At 39.1% G+C, this 13986-nt stretch overlaps 1 protein-coding gene across 3 annotated transcripts in view; it reads left to right on the top strand.

The window, feature by feature from the left end:
• Positions 1-760: 760 nt before the first annotated feature.
• gli3 (GLI family zinc finger 3) overlaps positions 761-13986 on the top strand; it is a 119594-nt gene continuing 106368 nt past the window's right edge. For 2 of the 3 annotated variants that reach the window (XM_044104630.1, XM_044104631.1), the window contains exon 1: positions 812-1195. The gene's annotated coding sequence lies outside the window, so the exon portion shown is untranslated. Of the gene's footprint in view, positions 1196-13986 lie in introns of all 3 variants that reach the window. The other variant, XM_044104629.1, reaches the window with a different exon arrangement.

Raw genomic sequence — 13986 nt, 5'->3', positions numbered from 1 at the left:
AGTAACTCTGTCTTCATCATTTCCTGGTTTTACTGGTATTCGTCATTGCTACTGTGAAGTGAGTAGCTGTTGGCCACTTTGTCGCTACACCATTTTGTACTTTTGGTCATTTTGTACTCAGAGAAAAACTACTAACTTCCAGTTTGAGAAATGATGACTTAAAGACAATCTGGAATTTGATCATGAGTATATTTCAGGTTATGGAAAGAAAGAAGAAAGGAGTATGCAAAAATTAATTTATTTCAAATAATTCCATCCATCCATTAGCTTTCCATCCATTTAACCACCTATTGTAGCAAGTTTAAGTCATCCATCCATCCATCCATCCATCCATCCATCCATCCATCCATCCATCCATCCATCCATCCATCCATCCATCCATCCATCCATTGTAGCTGGTTTAATCCTGTCATCTATTTTTACTAACTTTCCATCCATCTAACTGTGTTGGTTCCATTTTTTTTTTACCTGATCACTGTATAAATATATATTTTTATCATAAACTCAAGGTGCAATTTAACATTTATATTATAAACATTTGCAAACAAACAAAAAACTCTGGGAAAGTGAATCAAAAAAAAAGTACACAGAAAAATCTACAGGGAACCCAGTTAACTAGATTTGGCCCCAACAAATCAAATTCCGCCCTTTACTTAAAACCTAAAAATGGGAACAACAACGGATCCAAAGTACTTCCACAAAGAAAGAATGACTGAAAGAAAAAAAGGGGTGCACAAACTAAAAAAAGGAGGGAGGCAGTGAGTAAAGGAGGGAGCAAACCGAAGGGAGGAGTCAAGCGAAGGAAGGAGCAGCTGGGAGTCCCACACTTCGTCCTCTCTCTCCCTCTCGAAAAAATGCTCCAAGTGTAATAACAACTCTCCACACGCTCTTCTCTGTTGTTTTTGACGCGCATCTGTGGTCTGCTGTCGGCAGATTACAATCGGCTGGCCCATGGTGTTGAGTAGGAGAAAACTGTGAGAAGGAGGAGAAAAGACAGGCAAGAGGAAAAACTCTGGCTGCGCCGCTTTGGAGTTGGACTTCCAGCGTTTGAAAAAAAAAAAAAAAGAGAGAAAAAGTCCAAGGCAACTCCAGAGGAACCTCTGCAAACTTAAGAAGAAAGAAGAAAAACGAACGCAAACAATTTTTTCCCTTCAAGAGAAGTCGAGAAAAAGTAGAGAAATCATCCAGAAACAAAGTAAGTTTTTCCTCCTAAACTCGCACACACTTTGTTGGGAAGTTTGTAGCGAGCCTGTGAGACTTTATGAAGCAGAAGAGGTTTCATATTTCAAAACGATGGACTTTCAGGCAGGTCGGAGCACACAGGCTTAGTTTTATTTAACAATAAAAGTCTCACACGTTATTTGCTTAGATTTCGGCTTCGTAATGCATCCAAACGCAGAGATGTGCGCCGTAAAAACTTCCAGAGAGTTTCTACAGCTTTATTTATGGCAGGAACAGAGATGTTCGCTCAAGTTTTTTCTTTATGAGTTCCGGCAGCACAAATATAAATGAAACATAACAATAGTTCAGTTGAGCGTTTTGAATGAAAACTTTTTGCAGAGATGCAACTTTATTGTGGCTTTACCTCCAGAAAGGCGGCCGCTGGAGGTGTGGTGTGCAGCAAAGACATGCATATTTATGTGCATGTGTGATCATATTTCAGCGCCTGTTATTGATTTGCAGATTTCTGCATTAGAACAGTTTAGTGGAAGAATACATTACTTCCTATTCCGGTTTATTAATTTTCATCGTTTTCCTATTATATCTTGTGGCATAAGACTTAATTTGAACTATCACTTAAATTAAAAGTTTAAACATTTATTTTAAATTTAATTATAAATTAAGAATTAAATTAAGTTTCTCTATGGCAATTTTATTTAAAATAAAAGGGAAAATCATTAATTATAATTTGCATAAAATAAGTATTTTTTAAATGGTTTTAGAGAATGGGATAATTTCTAAAATGTAATATTTAATATATATATGTTTTTTTTAAAATAAATCCTAAAACAAAGAAACAGGTTTTAGGACACTTCACATAAGCATGTGGGCTCAGAGAAATTTAAGCACACCACAGGGGAAGGGGTCTCTGTGGCCCTACAGGGGTCACTGATATGGGGCCCCAAGCAAAAATACCACACATCTCCAAATTTTTAGCTTAAAAACATCTAATTGTAAATTTGTAAATCCTTTTAAAATTAGATAATTTTTAAAATGAGAGAATAAAGCTCGTTTTAGCGTTCCAGGATAGGAAACTGGTTTGGGAGCCCTCCACATGTGCAGATATTTGTTTGAAACTTTCCCTCCTGTCCTCTCGCCAGCTGTTCCACATTTTATCTGCCTGTCTGCTCTCTGGTTTCATACAAACGACGAGGGTCCGAGGTGCTCAGCCATGCGGTGCGGCTCAAATCCTCTCCTTTTCATTTCTTTTTTTCACTCTTCCGTTTGACACATGGCAAATTATTAACGAAGCTTTCAGCAGCCTTGAGATGGAGCGCATTGTGAACAAACCAGATATTGGACAAAGTCCTATTTTTATGTATCTGGATGAGGATGTGGCATCATTCAGTCTGAGGTTAGCGTGTGGTTTGTAATCATCTTATTACACTTGGCCAGTAAAATAAGAATAAAAATGATGTGCCAATTTAAAACTCATCGCTTTTATTTTTTACTCACATTTGGAAGGAAATTAAGAAAAATGTTTGGGTAACAAATTAAAAAATTCCTGGCCTAATCTATTTTTCTTCTTTAAATTTTGCAGTTGTATTTTTTTAAAGTTAAAACAGAAAGTGTCACCAACCTTATTAATGCACCTCAAATTGATATATATCTTGTGTGATTTCTGAATATTTGACTATATTATTTGTATTACTGGTATTATTTTATGTGAATTTTACTATATTTTTACTATATTATGTAACTGGATTGATATTTCACAATTCCTTCCTCTTTTAGAGTTTCCTTATATATATATATATATATATATATATATATATATATATATATATATATATATATATAACAATCTCTGTTATAGATAAGTTAAAGTAGGGGTCATAATTAGCCCTGGAACCAGTTTTAATCCAGATATTATCAGATTTTAACTTAACTGAAAATAATGACAATTTCATTTTGAAGTTACGCAAAAATAATAATAAATAGTCTTTTTTACATAATGTTGCATCAGCAGGATAAAATATAATGGTGTTTAAGGATGATGATTTAAAGGAATCAGATTCAGATAGCATTTCCTCAGCAGCATCCCGTCCCTGTTATGTTTTTATTTAATCTCAATTTAAGCACGACGTTCTGCATACATAGTCGGTGACATCGTCCCGGCCACCTGTGACCTCGTGGCCCAACAGAATAGAGGCTGTCATGTTAATGCACGGACATGACATGCAATTAGCTTCTGAGGTATGGCTCCTCTCCTTTTTTTTTTTTTTTATACGAAGACCCCGGCATTCGCAGCTGAAGGCTGAGTTTTTCCACAACACACCGCAGGAAGAAATACCTGTAATCAGGTTTGTATTCAAGAAGCACTAATGAGCTGCCTTGTTGTGCTAATTCTGCAACTTGATGCTCTCAAAGAGGAGGCTAATATTTTTGTTAAAACAGGACTAACGAGAGGGAAGTTGATTGTCCTGAAGATAACGAGAGCGGAGCGGGATTTAGTGTGTGTGATCTTGCATGCTTTACAAGTTTTTCTGAAAATGTCTTGCTTCCGGAGGAGTCGAAGACTCCCATTTGGGTGTAAATATTGACAGTTTTGCTTATGGCAAAAAGATTGAGTCATTTTTTCCTTTGATCGGCTCTGATCAGATAACAAAAATCTGATTTTTTTCTTTTCCCCTCAATCATCAAATGCATCAAAACTGAGAACTCCCACCATTTTCAGCCTATAATCACTTCCACCATCATCATGATGACACTGTTTATTCTTCGTATTTCATTAAAATCAGATAAAGGTTATGCTTGTATATCTTTCCTTTTCTCGTTGGATTTGAAACTATTACTGGTGTTGCCAAGGAACTAGTAGTAAATTGTTCTTGTCTTATATTTTGAATTTAATCTCTGGAAAAAAAGAAGAATGACCTTAAAGAAAACTGGAACTCGGTTTTGGCCAAGAAAATCCTGATTGGTTCATTTTTACTTTTATGAGTTTAATTGTTTGTAGTAAAGTAATTCAAGAACAACCTGATGCGTGAATGTTTTCAGTAATCTTCCCCGATGAGTGTGATAAACTTTTGCTTTGTTTTTCTGCCCGTACACTATCTATTGTAGTTGATTTGATGTCCCCCAGAAGATATCCCCCACTTTGATGATTTGGTACTTTGATATGCTGACATCAAATGAAACAGACACAGTGCGGAGAAAAAGAGGGCGAGTCAGACAGAGGTAGTGATTGAGGGGGTAAAAAAAGACTTTGGAAATGTGTGTATGCGTGTGTGTGTGTGTGTGTGTGTGTGTGCGTTTGTGTGTGTGTGAAAACTTAGGCTGAGGCTGCAAACCTGAGGAGCGTCAAAATGTCTTGACGCATTTGCGTATGAGCGGAGACAAGAAGGGGTCTTCGGGCGCGCAAGGAGCTCCTCCTTGGCCTCCCTAATCCCCAGGCCCAGCCATCCCTTCAGGGCATGCCTCAGATCTGACTCCCTGGCTCTCTCTGCGTGGACGAGCCAGCTCCGCCAGCAAGATTTAATATGCTATGTGTTCCCTCCACTTCTCTCCCTCCCTCCTCCTCAGCTATCATTGTCCCTGAGCGGGACCCTCGCTCCCTGTTTCAAGGAGCCAGCTAAAGGCACCTTTCAGACCCGCGTGATGTCTTTGGATAAGGGAAAAGTAGGGATGAAGAAGCTATGAGACTCAAGATAGCAAACTGCAATTTTAGATATGTATATTACTCACATCGGGGAATTTTAATGCTCTTGCCTTTGCAAACCGGTGGTCACACGCTGGAAAACTGCATGCATGTCTTAGCATCCTGCTGCAAATTCATTTATTTATTTTAAGGTTGTTGTTGCTTTTTCTTTTTCAACCACCTTGAGGTAACATTTTTATTTCGTCTGAACAAATATATATATATTTTTTTCCCCCCCCCTCCAACTTACTGTCGGAGGGGGGAAACTTACACAAAACTTAAATTTGCTGATCATAACTTAAAAAATTTTAAAATGAAAACCCCAAAAAATGATATTCACTTTTTATTTTAAATGGATGCCAAAATAATATGAGATATTGTTACTGTTTTCATAATGTTATCTGTAATATTTAAATATGTTATTTAGATACAAATAAATACCTGTTAAATTTAAAAGCAGCTCCTAATTGCTTGTTGCATAGAATATTTTGTTATTTTTTTTTTTTATGAAACAAGAGGCTTAAAAGCTAATATTATCAGATTAGATGGGTTTTTGTTAATAATAACATTCCATTAGTTTTCTTGTCAGGAACATATTAGTGTTTTGCAGCCAGAAAAGCAGCAAAATTTGTTATTAAAGTTTTGTTTAAACTGCAGCGTTTTTTCAAAAGGCTGGCAGTGGCAGCAAAAGTTCAGTACAGCTTTTTTATATAGCACCAATTCACAACAATTCTCAAACCTTTAAAAAATAAGGAGATCCAATTCATATGCAGAAACGTGTGGGGGAGGGGGAGTGCTGGCATGTTCTATTCTCTATAAACAGCTGGAGAAAACTCACTTTCTATGGTCTTCCATTGAAAAGGCTCTGAACTATAGGAATAGCATTTGAAAAACATCCACCAAGGATTAACTTAACTTGTATAAAACCTGTATAAAGCACCTAACATGCATAATATATGGGATGTTAAATTTTATTTCGAAATATTACAGAAAATCAGTGTGAAAAAGTGACTGCTTCTTTTCCTCAAACACTTCATCAGTAAACAGGACAGGTCGCGGCCGCTTGTGGCCGCCGCTCACACCCCTCTGTTTGCTTTGGATGCTGTAAAGACGTCTTTAAGTCGTTGGTGTGAAGTGTAGCAGCAAGAGGTGAAGTGCTTTGGGTTTGAGGCCTCGAAGTGTGTAAAGCTGAACGCCCTGAACAGGATGAGTTTCCCGGGTCGTGGCTGTTTTTGCAGATGTGGTATTGTGTCAGCTTTGATGAGAGCCGGTTGTGGCATCCGTGAGGGGTTCTTTGCTCTTCTTTTTCTCCTTGTTTTTGTCCAGCGCTGTGATTTGCGTGACACATACACTTGGCTGCTTGCTGTGAACAATGATCTGTCACTCACCCAGGCTTCTTGATCTGTGACGCCAGCTTGATGCAGTTTTTTTCTCCCACCAGAATTTTGTCATATTATTCTGAAATCTGAATAATACGACAAATGCAAACCAAATGTTTCTTTTGGATGTGCAAAGATGTAGATATAGGCTCGTGTGAGATTCTCCCGTTGTGATAACTTTGATTAAAAGGTCCTTCAGTTGTACTCAAAACCACTTAAAACAAAGCAATGGAAAAGCAACTATTTTTAGCTATCTAACTTTATTACGCCTGTAATAATAACATTTTTTTGATTTAGACAGATTGAGTTTATGAAAAATAAATTTACTGGAAGTCTTGCTCTCTCTCTCATTCTGTTGCAGCCTTAATTAACCGCTGATATGTTTGACATTCTGTAGAAAATAAAGTCTTCTTATAATTTCGCATCTCTCTTCTGCTAAACAGAACTAGCTTTCAGTCTTCTGCACTCAATAATGTCACCTACTGTAAATATAGATAGAACTATATTCAAAGGCAGTTAAGCTAAAAACCGTTAGTAAATGCAGTTCTAGTGGTCGTTTTAGCTTTTAAGTACTTATTGTGAGAAAATTATCCCTCAATGTTCATCTTTTCATAAAGTAAATCAGGCACCCTTAAAAACTGATATTAACATTTTGATTAGTCAGGCTATCTGCTCCGGTACCATTTGCAGTCAGTTGCTTGACTGACTATGTTTTCTGGAATGTGTTTTTCTTGTAAGTGATGGAACAAGTGCATGAGTCTGTTTTTCAGCTTAATGAATGGCAGTGTACAGCAACAGGTGAGGGAGGGGCAGCATGGCGCTGCTTTCCAGAGAAAGCTCCACTCACTCTTTACATTGACTTTCTACCATAAGATGGAAAATCCTGGAGGTTTTGAACCTCTCTTTACATCAGCAACCAGTCTTGTCTAATAAACAATTAGAGGAACATTTCTAGTTTATTTTTTAAAAATACATTTTGGATGCTTAGCCAAAAGATGTTTCTGAACTGGATACAAAAATGAAGTTTGGAGTAAATAATCAGCAGAACAGTATGATGAAAAGTTTCAGTGCTATTCTGACCCAAACTTTTCTAACTTTATTATACCTTGACATAACCGGCCCGTGTCTAAAAATGAATAAAGGAGTATTGGATTGTCAAGCGATGATGCTCACAATGTGAATCTCGTGTTCTTGCACTCCCATGCTGCTCGGAGTTGTTTTCCGGAGGGAAATTTCCATTGGCTGTGCTGCATCCCGGGGTGGAGGTCAAGGAGGTGTCTATTGTTTGAATGCCAAATGCAAATCCCAAGGTTAATACCTGAAAGAAGCACGGGCCTAGACATTATCTTTCCACTGCAAAGAGTTCACGTGTGTTCATGTGGCTTCCTCCTCTCCTGCTTGGAAATCTGGAAATAGAAAGGCCTTGAATGGGTCCGGGTGTAGTGTCCTACATGCATCCCTCTTTAGTGCGTTCCGTTCAGTAATGAATGCTAACTGACTCTGCTTCTGATAATGACTTCATCTTGAAAAACAAAAGGTCAACTCTACTATCAGAGCAAATTTCAGCCCGAGCCTGAGAGAGGCTCTCCATTGACAGTGCAGCACTGGAGCAGTAATTGTTTTTTCTCATGCAAAGTGTGCTTTTTTAAGAGCGCGGGCCGCTGAGAGAGAGGGGGCGGCTGTGTTTTAACAATACTCTGCAGGGTTCGTGGAGGGGAGGTGGGGTTTGCAGTTGAGTTTGGAGGGGTGAGGTGTGTGTGTGTGTGTGTGTGTGTGTGAGGTGGGGGGTTCTTTTTTGCTCATCAGACAAAGCCTAGTTCCTTTCAGGGTTGCATGGAGGGTGGGGAGGTGGGGGGACGAAGAAAGGGGGAGGCATCCAGAGTTTTCTTTGAAAGAGAGGGACTCAGGACGTTTTTGATGAGAGTTTGTCATCGCGGCTGCTTCACCTTCCAGGGGGAAAAAATGTGGGGCTGCCCTTGCACTGACAGCCCTGGAAAAAGTGGGCTCGCAAAATTTTTTTTTATAGAAAAACAGAAATATTAACGCATACACAGGGCCCTAAAACGGCCTCGGCTATTCCTGCCAAGCTGCTGTTTTTATTAAGAGAGGTTGACGTGCTTTGGAAATATATCTTATTCATGAAGAAAGCCAGGTTAGACTTCCCAAAGAATTCATTATGTTCCCCTCAGATGCAGCTTTCGCGGGCTGCAGCCGTCCCCTCTGAGGACGCGGAGCGTGCAGCACAACATTGTAAAGCCTCCCTCAGTGGGCTCAGAAGTGCGAAGGGTTCCATTTGTCAAAGGTGCGAGAGTCTTTTTCCCTCCTCAACACTTTCCCGGCTCAGCCTCAAACTCATTGTCTGAGCGAAGGCAGGACATTAGTCACTGCAACGCCACGGGAGCCTGAGGGTGCTAAGGACCGGAGCTCTGGAGCCCGGTTTGGACAGAGGGGAGGCGGGGAAGGGGGGAACAAGGGAGGGAAAAGGTGACAGAAGGGCAAGAAAAGAGGAGGAAATATGGGGTAGAGGGAAACTTAGGAAGAGAGTACACAAGAGCAGAGTATGTGTGTGGGAGACGGGGTTAGAGGGGGTAGCTCTACCTCGGGGCTCAGCATTGTAAGCCCCTGTCTACCCCCAAAAGCTGCTTTCACAAAGAGATTTACAAGACAGGTCTTGGGTGTGCTTTGCAGCCCTGCATTATGAGTGATCGAGTGTGTAAATGTGTATGTGTCTTGCGGGAACAGACCTTTCTGCACTTGATTTCCGTCTTGCATCACCTATGCAAGAAAGACATTCTCCCTGAATTTACCAATTCCGGGCAGGTTAGACCCACAGCAGCCCCGGCAGAGCGGTGTGAATAACCTATTCCCCCTGGTGGCAGTGTGCCTTCTGTGTGTGCGCGTGTGCATTCATGTGTGAATGCATTTCGCAGATTTTCACATACAAGGGATCCTGTTAGCTTTTGGAATTATTTATAAAGCCTCGGCTTTTGTGTGGCACCCTAAGTCCCTGTCTCCTCCCATTACTGCTTATGACTCTACCTGGGCTTCCTTCAGCCCCTCAGCCACCCTCCGAGCTGAAGGAACTGAGTGTAGAGTTACACCTAAACCTTTTACTGCTACCAGAAGCACTTTCTTCCGCTTTATGAAAACTGACTTAACAGTTTTTCCACTTGAAAAATAGTTCAAAGATGAGGGTTTTTCTTCCAATACCAAATATACGCTGACAATTAAATTGTTGCTGTAGGAGTTCACCAAAAGCATTTTGTAACATGTTCATCTCATTCTGCTTCTTGTTTATTTTAACAGATGGCATTACAAAAGGAAAAACAACCAAGTACTGTGGTGGCTTTTTCTGCATTTGAATTGCAAAGTTCATCCTGACGTGAACCTTTGAGCCCTAACATAGAGATGGACAAAGAAGCTGACTGGTGACAGTCATCAGGGAATTTTCAGCTTGACACAAAGATTTTCAGGTTAACACAAAGATTTAATTTGATCAGTGAACTCACAGTACCAACTGTTAATGAAGGAAGACCCAAAGTTTGCTAGTTTCATTATCAGTACGTGTGGAGTTTTAAAAGTAAAGCTAGATGAAGAACGAGATGTTGAGGCATGTTTACAGTTCTTTCAGCCTGTGAGAAAGTGGGAGAGAGCAAGACTTTGAACAGATAACAGAAAGGCTGGACATCAAAGTTTACCTTTTTTACTCATTTGAGTTTTCAATCTCGGTTAAGGATCATGCTGGATTTGGAAATGTTGGAAGACTTTTGAAAATCTCAGATTTTACCATCTAAATTTTACAGAGAATATATTTAGGTTAAACTGTGTAATAAATTCTAACTGCTATCACTAATTTAAGATGCTTAAAATCTTTAAACATACATCTGTAATCATACAGAAAGACCGGCTGCTATTCACAGGTAGGAAAGCTAACTGAGCTAACTGTGCTAATTATGCTTACTACTAAACTGTCCTTAAAATATAAATAAAATCATTCATAAAATTAAAAATGTTGCCTCCTCCCCTAATTTAAATTATTTTTCTCTTAGCAGGTAGCTTAGAAAAAAAAGGTTGCTGTTCTTATACCTTCTTATGTTTAGTTCTTGCAGAACAATCAGGATTGGCTAAATTCATACTCAGCAGGTCAAAGATTTACAAGAATTAGAGATCAGCAACAGGATTCTCATTGTTGCATCTCTTATTTTTAGGGAAGAATTTGATTAAAATTTGAGTTAAAAATGCAAATGTCAGAAGTCTCATCAGATGCCATATGTGATCAGAGGCATGCACATGTGGAAGTTTGTTATTCTATGGTAGATTTTACAATACAGCAAAATAGTAGAAACTAATTGGAAAAATCGACTATGAATCATTGGGTTAGAGGTGACAAACTTTATTTACAATGAGTTTGATCTCACAGAAAACTCTAACTGGCAGCTTTAAACCAACAGTGGAGACATAAACTTATTCAGACTCATCACATATGGGGCTGATTATCCCATAATCCAAGAAAAGGTTGTTTTTTTATGTGCAGAAGGAATGAGGCTGAAGGTTTAAGTATGTTTTAGACGGTTTATGTTAATGTTAGCCTTTTATTGAAACAAGATGGAATGTGATTATAGTCCCTCTTGGTACATATAAGGAGTGAAACACTCCAGTTTTTCATCTCCCCCTGGCATAGAGATCAATGCAAACCAGCTAACGCAGGGTAATAAGCCATTACTACACACATTGTTGGAGGAGATTTACATACATCGACCGGCGAACTGATAAACTGGGTTCTCTATCCTAGAGGTAAGAATTATTAGTGATAAGCTGAGAGTGCACTGAGTTAAAGAAAGTGTGTGTGTGAACCAATGCTGGGTGATCTCCTCCCTGTAACTCTCAGTCCTACATGATGGGTGCCAGATTGCATAGCTGGGAGCCAGGTTTGTCTCTGCTTGTCAGGAGTGCAAGGTGGTAGGAGGGGGGAAGATGTGAAAATGATTACGGTACACCGTTCCTCTGATCTGATTCATCACTAACTGCCTCTCCTGCAAAGGGTGAACTTATTATCCCTGTCTGAACTTCCTCTGTGGAGCCAGCTGCTCTCCATGCTTCCCAATTAACCCCAGGCACCCGTCAAATGCTCCAATTAAGGCGTCCTCCTCCTTCTTCTACTCCGACACGCGGGTTTATTTGTCGACCCGGCTCTGGTTGAGAGCGGAGGTGAATGAGTGAGCGGCTGAGCTGGGAAGTTTTGAGCGTGTTTGCTTAACGGTTGTGTCGTGACACCCATATTTATTTGAGATGGTGGAGCTAACAGCTGAAACAAGTAAATACATCCAGATGTTTGAGTTTCTCTGAATCACATCTGCAGGTCTGAGCATGCAAACGTTTTCGCTTCAGACTAACGAAAATAACAGTGGAAGAGATCTTTAACCCCTACTGCTGACACAGTGTACAGCCACTATTAGCAAGTCAGTGATGAAGCGGGTAAAGACAACACAAACAGCATTTTAACAAGCCACTTTGAAGGCTATATAAAAATGCTACACACTGACTGTATGTACGTAAAGCTTGTGTTTCAGGTAATTTCGATGATTATGGCTTACAGCAAATAAAAATCCAAAATTCAGTTTCTCAGAAATTATATTATCTTACATAAGTAAAAAGCGTTCCTTTAAGAGAGAAGTGAGGACTAACTTTAAAGCATGCCCATTTACTGTAGAGTAAATACTTCAGTACTTGGACTGAACTTCTCTCTAATTACTGCATCAGTGCGGCATGGAGTGGAGGGGATGATGATTTGGCACTGCTGAAGTGTTAAGAAAGCAAAGATTGGTTTAATAGACCTTCTACTCGACTGTATTGTTGCCTGAAGTGTCTTTCATCCTTCTCTTGATTTAGGCCAAGATGTTTGTACAGTGACACAGTGGTCATTAAAGCAGATATTGATATTTTTGGCATTTCACACCGATATCAAGTCCTGCTAGAAAATGAAATCTGCACCTCCATAAAGGTTGTCAACAGAGGGAATCATGAAGTTCTCTTAAGTTTTCCTGGTAGCTGCTTTGACTTTGAACTTTATAAAATCCAGTGGATGAACAGCAGCTTAGAGCATTGCTCCCTAAATTATTACTAAAAGTTGAAACTTCATTCTGGACTCAAACAATCCAGTGTGATTACGTTACTCGACTCTCTAAACCAAAGCTTTTGGATCAGTGACTGGGTGTTATCGCCTGTCTACTGGAAAACTGTGAAGTTAGAAATCTTTCCTATGACAGTATAAGTTAAAAAAAACATTTCTGTATTAGTCTTATGTAATGTTTTCATTAGCTGTGACAGAAAAGCAAATATATCTCTACTTGTGTGTACTTTATCAGTATAATTTTGGAGTTTCACAGTTTTATTTTAATTAAATCAAAATCAAATAACCGTTTCATAGTATTTTATTTGATTCATTGAGATGGACCTCTGTTTTTTCCATCTTAAGTTTTCTTTTTGAAACTTGTAATTAGAAATCATCCAGTTAAAAAAATCACTTACAAAGCAGAATCTGACAATTTTCCACTTTTGTCATAGTTTTAACATAAACATGCTTTTATTATTATGATTTTTGGCTTGAAGTTGGATTTCTGATAAAAAGCTTGTTCCCAAATTTTTAAGGAGTTTTTATCACTTTTATGCAGTGCTAAGGAGAATTGGATTGATTTGGCCTGACCAATGTCAAGCTTCTGTTTTGCTCAAAGTCTGCTGTCAATTTGCATATTTCCTGTTTTTTGCTCTAAGAACTTTTACACATAAAGTATTTTTTTAAAGCAGGTTCTTTAATAGATTAAGTAATCTTAATCCCAGTTGAAAATTAAGAATTTCTAAGATTATCCACATTTATGTCATTGCATGAGTTTGTCTGACTTTCATCATATTTACATATGTTTCATCAAACTTGTAAAAAGCATCTGAAACTACGTGCTGTTGACTGATGTGTTTATGGGCTCTAAATGGTGGAGGGTCTTTGTCCTGACCTGCCAATCACATTCAGAGCCGATCAGGGGAAGATTTTCCAGTTTCGATCTCTGCTTGTCTGATTGGTGCATTTTTGTTTTTAAAATTTCACCCCGGGGTAAGGATTGAAAACTTCTAAATTCTGGCCTATCAAAGGAAGAAAAGAAAGAAAAAAAACCAGCTGTGTTTTCTGTTTTTGATGAGCAACAGTGTGCCTGCATCCAAGTGTAGGAGTCCTGCTGTAGGTGGGATGCAGGCTTGGCAGCACTCCGGAGTCCTCAGAGACCGCTTGCGTGCGTGTGTGAAGCCTTCGAAGCCGCGTGCAGAAGAAGAAGAAGAATTGGGGGGGCTCTGTGGCTGATATGAAAGTGAAGGGAGAGAGTTGTCTCCCTACGCCGCCGTGGGGAGAGCCGTCAGGGAGCTGGAAGTCTCTAGAACTCCCTCTGAGGCTCCTGGTGTCTTTGATCTCACTCCTTCGCCGCGGTACACTCCACACTCCTCTATAGAACGCACTCAACCTGCTGTCAATCCCGCAACACAGGCTCACACTTCACACAGATGAGATGCTTTACTCCACTTACAGACCAGCACAAGGTTCAGCACTCCTAGACACTGACATAAAGCTCTTCCTGAACAACTTAGGGTAGAAACTTGGAAAGTAACAATTTCAAAAAAAAAAAAAAAAAAAAAATATATATATATATATATATATATATATATATATATATATATATATATATATATATATATATATATATATAT

This window comes from Gambusia affinis, linkage group LG21, assembly GCF_019740435.1.
Source record: "Gambusia affinis linkage group LG21, SWU_Gaff_1.0, whole genome shotgun sequence".
Lineage (NCBI taxonomy): Eukaryota > Metazoa > Chordata > Actinopteri > Cyprinodontiformes > Poeciliidae > Gambusia > Gambusia affinis.
Note: the sequence above shows the minus strand (reverse complement) of the source record. Positions and strands in the feature narration are given on the sequence as shown.